The sequence below is a fragment of the Asterias amurensis genome, chromosome 10, assembly GCF_032118995.1.
Source record: "Asterias amurensis chromosome 10, ASM3211899v1".
In the NCBI taxonomy this organism is placed as follows: domain Eukaryota; kingdom Metazoa; phylum Echinodermata; class Asteroidea; order Forcipulatida; family Asteriidae; genus Asterias; species Asterias amurensis.
Window position 1 is genome coordinate 9,949,648 of NC_092657.1, and position 8,941 is coordinate 9,958,588.

The following is an 8,941-nucleotide window of genomic DNA, read 5'->3' on the forward strand; positions in this document are numbered from 1 at the left end:
ACTCGGGCTTTTGCAGAGAGTTACTTCGACAAAAGTAAGATATGTTTTTATGTTACAAAACACAGAGAGAAACATGACAAACATGTTATGATGGTCGAGGATTGTGTTATAAAATGTACTATATAGAAACCGATACAAAGCGATAAACTAAATCACTACCAATCATGACCATCATGCGTCTTGTGCGTTCTACATCACACTCCGAGTTTGCTTGAAGATAAAAACGTTAGGTGTGTTGTAAAGGTTTTTAACACCACTCCATTCTGCGAATCTGATTGGAAGACGCGTGTACTTAACGCATTGATAAAGCATCAAACTGTGATGTTCAATAATGGTACTGTAATATAGTATGGGTAAATTAGTTTGTCTTCAATTTTAATATTGGACCTCGAGTATTTGCAGGTTTATAATTTGTAAAGCTCGTGGTCACGGTGAGCGAAGCCCTTCTTCAGGTAGGAATTTGATAAAAGAATATCAAAATGTGTGTTTGAAATAAGCAAAGTTATTGATTCAATGAAATTAATGGGAAAGTTAAAAGATTACTGCATTTGGGCATCCCCAACAAAATGAACCACTTTGGTTTTACTTGGAAATTTTCAAATCTTTGAACATTTTTGTTTAATAATTATTTTGGGGGCAACTACGCGTAAATCCCAGGTAATACATTTTTGTTATTATAAATTTGGCTTTAGTAACGACTATTGTCGACTTGGGGCAAAAGGTTTATTTGGCTCTGGGTCTGTCAGTGCAATTGCGTGCACATTACTACTGGTGGGAGCTGGTTGGGACACGTTTGAACATATAGCTCGCACAGGGCGTCGATGATCACTTCCAAAAACTGTGGGAAGGGGAGAGAAAGTATTGAAAGTACATCATTAATTGAACCCCATTTTACATTATTTATTATTATTTTTATTTAATTTTTATTTTATTAAGTCAAAATATACTCATTATTTATCTGAGGGGATCCAAAAACAATAGGCGTCTAGGGAATCCCTTGACCAATCTCAAAACCAAGTTTGGAGTTAATACGCTAGGGGATCTCCTAGAAGCCTATTATTTTTTGGACCCCCTCAGATAAATATTAAGCTCGTTATGGCTAAAATAAAAGAAAGGTTGTCCGAATCAATTATTACGAAGGCTTTGGCATATCAACTCCAAACTTAGTTTCTGGATTTGTCATGGGATTCCACAGAACCCTACTGTTTCTGGATCCCTCAGATAAATATTAAGCATATGGCTAAACAAAAGAAATGTTGTCCGAGTGATATTTTAGAAGAACTTGGTGTATAAACTCCAAGCATGGGTTTGTGGATTATTCATGGGATCCCCCTGTAGACGCCTATTGTTTTTGGACCCCCCTCAAATATTAATCTCATTTTTGGCTAAAACAATAACTCAAAAAGGACTCTGTGTAGCAACTCCTATCTGAGCGGGGCATTTGTGTTGTAAACTCACCATTCCTGTTAATGTTTTTTATAAAATACTAAATCCTTGTGGTATATTTCCCTCAATTGGATTCACGTACTTTTCTGCAAGCAACGCTCGCTGACAGGGGTTGATGGTGGAGCTAACGAACAGAAGGGGGAGGGGCAATAAGTTAAGAGTAAATTCACCGAATGTGTAGTCTTATCGCTCCCGCTCGCCGGCATTTGGAGGGGTCACAACAAAAAGTTTCACAGTATGTACTAGCAGATTTGTATCGGCAACGCCCAGCTAAGGAGGGTGAGGGGGGCAATTGGAAGAGATGTTTAAAGGTAGGGAAATTTTAAGCTTCGTCAAGTAAACTACAAAAAAAATTAACATAAACGAAAATGTGAAACTAACTGATCAACTTCTTTGCTTAGCAAAATTCAGGGGGCACTTTTCACAGGAACGTAAGGCGCACGGTCCATGTTAGGCCGGTTCGGCTACCATCACACGATTGTCAAACGATTACAGTAGCAAACGATTCAGCAGTGATTGTGAGACGATTGGGGGATAGGTTCTTCAAACGCTTCAGTGCGCTGAGCTCGTCTGGTCGTCCGGAGTCCAAACAAAGGGGCTATAATCGGATTACTGTCCATTGTGTTGGGATTATAGCTTTGACTGTTCGGTCTATGAGTACAAAATAATCTAACGCTTTATTTCTGCGCAGTGTTTTTTCCATTTCTAAAATACTCGTCAAAAGAGACCACACATACTTTTTTTAATCGTGAAAAACGATGAAGTATAACCTGACATTCTACTTTACCTGTTTTGTCATGTATTAACTGGTTGGCTTCGCCTAGCGCTGGCAACGTCAATGTACCTCACATGGGTACATCATGTACATGTGTACTCGATTAGAGCGTTCGAGACGAACTAAATTTTTGGTTGGTTGTGACCAACTAAGAATGTTTCCCAACTAATGTGTTTGTTTTTAACAAACTTATGACCAGGTTGTTGAATTTGGGTGTGATCTGCAAATAGGATTGTAATCAGTACGTCCTCGTCAGGTTTAATTTTGAATACTTTTAATTTTAAACATACTGTTGGCATTGAAGAAGAAATACCATTGCATTAATAAAAAGACTGCAATAAAAAATACCTAATATATGTGAGTGCAGTTGTTTCTTTTATGCTTGATTGGAATAAATTTACGGATCTTATTATCCGAACATTTTGTTTTACACTTCTCGTTTTTCAGTTTAAAATAAAACTCTCTATGTTTAAGGTTGATCAGATAATCTCGTGCTTTAATATAAATTTGTTTCCTGGAAAAGCGACATAAATTTGGAGTTAGATTTTGGGGGAAATCTGAAACATAACTATTAGAAATCTGTGAAATTATAAATGAATAGTTGAATCACTTTTTATTACAAAGACGCATCATGTTAAATCTCTTTCTTGAATGTGTGTGGCTCTGAAAAGAGCCGTTTGGTTTGTTTGAGAGAAGGTTTCTCTCCTTCCTCAGGGTTTCTAAGAAGGTTTCTCTCCTTCCTCAGGGTTTCTTGAACTTGTGGATGAGACGATCGTGTCGGTCCATGTCGGCTGCACTCTGAAAAACCTTCTTGCATCCTTGCTTGCACCTTCGCTGTTCACCTGAAAGTGTCGACTCAAGACCCTCGTCTAAGTCTGCAAACAAGCGTTCCCGCAGTCGCCCTTTTAGCCATATCATGCCATGCCATGAAGTGATGTGGATGTTGCTCCGATGGTTTCGGCGTGAAGTTGTAGCCATTTGCAAACTCAAGTAAAAAGTAATCAACTTCTTTGCGCGAATCGGCCTCTTGGAACAATGACCACAGGAAGAGGACTCACACTTCACAAATTTCAGCTGAAACGACCGCTGGGCAGAATGACGGGAGAGAAATTGAAATTCCTCTGCAAGATCACTTAGAGTATCGTCTCGCTGGAATTTTAGAAGGCTTGCAGTGGTGAGTTCCTCAATTTTGGCCTCATCTGTGTGCTGTGTTGAACGGCAAGGAACAGGGACTATGTTCAGGGGGAACAAGTCGTAAACTCTTCCTTTCAGGCAGCGGTGGACGTCATCAATCGCCGTCTCATGAACAATTGCCTCTGGTTTCCCTCGCTTGTTGTGTCATTTTTGTTTGTTCTTGTGGAGTCTTTTCCTCTCCGGGTACACTTGCCCTTTTAGCTGAAGCCCTGTTAACCACATAGTCAAGGGGACCCATGAGTGTTCTACCATGTTCAACCTACTGTCCCTAGGTCAATATGACACAATGCACAAGTAGTCGAGGTTCAAGTCTCGCCAAAGTCGTCCAATCATTTGGACTACCTTCAAACTGCTTGTTCCAGTCTGGCCCATTGTCTGATATGATTACGGTGGTGTACTTCCCGTCTTTTTCGTTGACTCTTTGAATTAGTTGTTTGAGGTCTTCATGGTGATTAAAGACGGATGCTTTGTGAAACTTGTTGCCCCGGAGATAGATGGAGAGTGGACCAGTTCTGGGATAGTTGAAGTGGACACGGCCTAGCTTGTCATGTCGATATTTTGAGGTGGGTAGCTGACTGGTTGCCAGGTGATGGAGGTTCTTGAGATGGTGTCTTGACGTGCTGTTTTGGTGATGGCCGGTGAAGAAGCTGCATATACCCGCTTGGTTTAATTTGGTACCCAGTTGAGAAGTTGTGGTCTGGATAATGTACCATGTCATTTCTCATGAAGTACGATTTAAAGGACATCCTTCTATCGACACATGGACCCCCTCCTACAAGTAGCTTGTTGTTGTCGTCCACTGACCATGCTGACACCTCATCTTCAAAACAAGTGGCCATCTCAAGAGCGTAATTCACGGAGCTTCGGCAAAAATTAGAGTTTTTGTTTTCCTTTGCTACATCATTTGCATTCACGCCAATTTTTGCGTCAATAACTCCATGATATATGCATGGCGGCTACTATGGGATGCGACAAATAAGCGTTTGATGGAGCTCACTGATTGACTTTGGCAGGTCGGAAACTTCAGGCCTATTCAAAACTTCACTCGTCAATCTCTGTGCCGTCACACCAACAGGTGACCAAGTTTCTGATCTCCTCCGATGTGCTGCAAAACCATGATCAAGTAGACTCTCGGTAACAGTCTGAACGAGGTTAGGATGTTTTTCATGCAAAATCTTCCTACCCCGTTTTTGAGGTAAAGTATCGCGTGCTTGAGAGGTGTTTAGATCGAAGAGCCGTTTCCTTGACAGTGGGTGTGCCGATGCCTGCATCGGTTGCTTGATCGGTGAACACGGAATCAGATTTGGTTGAATAATATCGGCAGGAAACCTGCGAGTGTTAGCATTACTTTTCTGTGCTTAGCAAATTTGTGTGCTTAGGGGCTCCATACATTTGGGCCTAGGGCTCTTCTCACTACAGAAATGTTATGCAGAGGTCTTATCTAAATTTCAGTACATTTACAATCGTTAATACAGACTAAACAGTGTCAAACAAACTTTTTAAGTCTATAAAAAGTACCGCAGTGGGCAATCTTTTTTTTTTTTTTTGGCGTGCGTCTTTTGTTTTGCTAGATTGCAATATAAATTTTTGTTTTCCTTTGCGTTCTGTTTTAACAGACTGCAAGACCGAAGATTCAGAGAAGTGCAGCAAAGGGGAAACCCTACACAGAGAAGGGCGTGTGTTCAAAATGAAGATGCCCATCAACAAGCAGCCCCTCTAGCAGCACCGCAGAACCCACCCGTACTGCATCCCCTACCAGTACTGCAGCACCCACCAGTACCGCAGCACCCACCAGTACCCGCAAGTATCGCAGCACCCACGTGTTCTACAGCCCCTACCAGTATCATAGCCCCCACCAGCACCGCAGCCCCTGGCAGCTGCTCCGCAGCTGCATCCACCACAAGTAATTGATTGGCCGACCAATAGTAGTGGGTCGACATATCCCCCTCCCTATTGGTGAAATCTGAAGGCAGCTGCCTTCGACAGCTACGTGACACAAATTCTGCCGGTAGTAACCACAGATTTTCGGCAGGCTATGCATGAGTTCAGGGGCAACATGCTGATGCTGCACGGAGAAGTGCCCCCACTCCATGGCAATGATGAATAGGCTTTGTGCGCCCCTGCCCCCCCCCCCCGTGCCCCAGTTGCGCATTTTTGTTCTTCTTGTATTTTTAACTTTCCTTTTATTTTTGAGCTTTTGGTAATTATTTATATTTTTCTTGCGATTTGTAAAGGTGCCACAACATGCAAGTATTTCAAACCTCCATTGTCTGAATAAAAGTTAATACAAACAAAAAAACCTGTTAACTAAACTTTTTATGATGTGATCAACGCTGTGGTTATTTACTAAGCGTTTATGCCATGTAATAGCATGACATGGAGTTTTTTTCTGTAATAAAACAACAAAATAAGAAAAACAACAGTGCCACCACCACCTTCCACCAAGTAGTTGCTACTTAACGTAGCCTACGTCAAAACACAGAATTTCGATGCTTTGTGCAACAACTTACGATGCATTGCAATGAACTCCTTATAGGGTTTAATTTCACTTCCAAATTATTTGATCATAGTGGGGTTCAATCCTTGAAAAGCCTTCGCTTAACTTTAGTAATTGCTGTCAATTGATCAAATTCCATAGAGCTTCTTAAGTAAAGTTTAGTTTGATGATAAGGATGCTATAAAACTTTCATTAAACATTTTCTTTTGCAGAGGAGCTGTAGTTTTTGACAGAGTAGTAAAAAAGGTTCCACAAACAATTTAGGTCTTGGTAGACGAAAATTATTTTAGCGTGGACAACTACTCGAAACTATAGCCTAAGTAAAGGTATGCCTTCTGCATCATTTTCTTCAAACGGTGTAAGTTTAATGTAAATCTATCGACATGGAAAATGTTTTGTGTTACAAAGAGTAACCAAATCGTTTAAGCACCAAAAAAGCTCAGCACAACAAAGTTATGCTAACCATCACCATGTTACCTGCCAATTACCCATGCCAATGGTGCCCTGCTCATTATTCCTTAACATGGAGTTTTTTTGCTTATTTCATAAGCAGAAAATACAGGTTCAAGATCCATGCTAAGCAGTTATGAGCAGGGTACCAGTGGCATGAAAATTTGGCTGGTAACATGGTTAGGCTATGTATCTTCACTTCACGTGACCTATTTTATACAAAAAGTGGCAAAACTGTGAAAGTCTTAGCTCAATCGGTCATCAAACTTTATAACAAGAATTGCGTGAACTTAAGATATTTTTGTCAGTGTTTTATAACGTGAATGTTGTTCACACATTCTGTTACCCAATGAATTTCACCCGCAAAAATCCCACTTTGACCCTCATTATACAACGCAAGTCTCATTCGATGTTGAGCAAACCTTTAAATGAAAGCGGTGGGCTAGGCATGCGCAGAGTTTAGCAACAATCACACGTTCATCAGCATCTGCCACATGTTGGATCTGGTCCCCTCTATATCGCGTCATAACCGGGTTCCTCCTCGCATTGCAGTTATCCCCAAGAAGTACCCAGCTCCATCCAGAAAGTTTATATCCTGGACCTATGCTAGGCATCAGGTGGTACTTACTGGCCAGCCATCGTTCTGATGTCCAAGAAACCCACTCTTGACGTAGCGAATATTTCGTCTGTTGTCGATGATAACCTAAAAATAAAATAAAATCAGAATAAGTGAATTTATCACTAAAACCAATAAATTAATCAACCAATAAATGCTGATGGACGATGACGATAGGATTTGAGAAACCTTTGTTCCATAGAGTTATATATAACTGCCATACGAAAGCTTGCATTGTTTGAGATCAGAAACTACCAGATTACTAAATTACATTTTAAAACCTATACATAGTAAATCAATGTTTTAAATTTGTGGGGACCCGATACAAATATTGTGGCCGTAAAAAATGATTCACCCAATAACCTACTTCTCCCCCTTAAATTCTACCCAATACACATTGGTGCATAAAAAAAATATATATATATTTTTTGAAACAAAACTTTCCCGTGCACTCATGCAATGATATCTTGAATACCAGCTGTAAAAGTCGTGCTGATTTTCTGCCCGAGGTCTCAACATGTCATGAAGGGTGCTGCCGTCGATGCCCCCCGCTGCACGGAGAAATGTAGGCCATTGCCCTCTCATGGCGTTAGATTCGTCACTACTTGGCCAAGAAATAAATTATTTAAAGTAGTACCAAAGTAAAGTTCCCGCATCGCAGCAGCCTCGTCCAAAAAGTGCAGACAGAACATCGTATGTAGGATACTGTAGAAGCCATATCAGGGCCATAAGAACTCTGTTGATGGGTTGGTGTGCGTGTCTTCTGCCTCTTCCCTGGTTGTTAAAGGTTTCAAATCTCTGGAAATCGCCAGCAATGACTCGGGTGTTTCTCCAGTCATTCTATACAGTCTGGGCGGATCTCTCACCAGATCGCTGAACAGATCTCTCGAGTTTGGTTGACCACCTTCTACCAAATCAGGGAACAGAAGAGTGGGAAGCCTTGGGATCGGTGGGGGCAAGTCAACTATGCTTAACAGCAAGAACCCATGATACAAAGCAGCAAATCACCTAAAATGTAGTCAATTGGTGGAACAGGTATCATCAACAAAAAGTAATACGATAGAGAAATAAATGTCGTAACAGCTGCGAGCACGTCAGGCCTATCCATGATGAAAGATGAAAGTGTGCCTGAGATGAGTGTACAACTCGAACAAAACATTTATAACCCCTATCGAACGTAACCAATCTAATAATTAACAACTGAAAAACAGGAAAAAACTATATGTTTAAACTATAATGTATTGTATTTTTTTCAAACCACGATAAGTTGGTTGTCAATTTGTAGCATTTAAGTCTATTATGCAAACAACTTTTCCCGAGCTAAGTTGAACAGGTGCAAGTCCCTTTGGTTGTGCACTTAATGTAATGTTCGTATAGAGAACTATACACCTGTTTTAGAAATGTCGCGTTTTCTATAAACTATTTGATAGAATTCTATAGAAATTTTGCATCTTTTCTTACTGAAACTGCAATAACATTCTATTATGTTTTTTTTTTTCTAAACCATTTCACAGAACTCTAGAATTCCACAGAAATCTGTCAAATCTGCTATACAGTATACATCACTATCTGATCGCTCATCTCCTACGGAACTTTGATGTAGACTACTGCACTGTTCTGTATTGAACAATGAGAATGTTATTTAGAATCATTTCTCTATTTAGCTAGTTGGACGCAGTTGTTCTCGTTTTCAAAGGACACATTTATAGTAAAGCAATGCATTTCAATGTTGCGACTGATTGAAGAAGCTATTTCTGTACAGCTTTATGGATTTCCTCGGGGTGACACGGCTTTCTTTTGATGTTGTGTTAAACCTCAACGTGTTGGGCCTATTGAGCTGGCCCATGATTCAAAATCCGTACTCCCGGCTTTTCTCAGATACAAAATTCTTAGGCCCCAGGCATCAGAACCACAAAATATTGTTCAAAATGCACTCAAGATTTAATGTATGCCACCTATTCCA

At 40.4% G+C, this 8,941-nt stretch overlaps 1 pseudogene; it reads right to left on the reverse strand.

Moving 5' to 3' along the window:
• Positions 1 to 2,962: 2,962 nt before the first annotated feature.
• On the reverse strand, positions 2,963 to 3,787 carry LOC139942639 (uncharacterized; annotated as a pseudogene).
• Between the last annotated feature and the right edge of the window lie 5,154 nt (positions 3,788 to 8,941).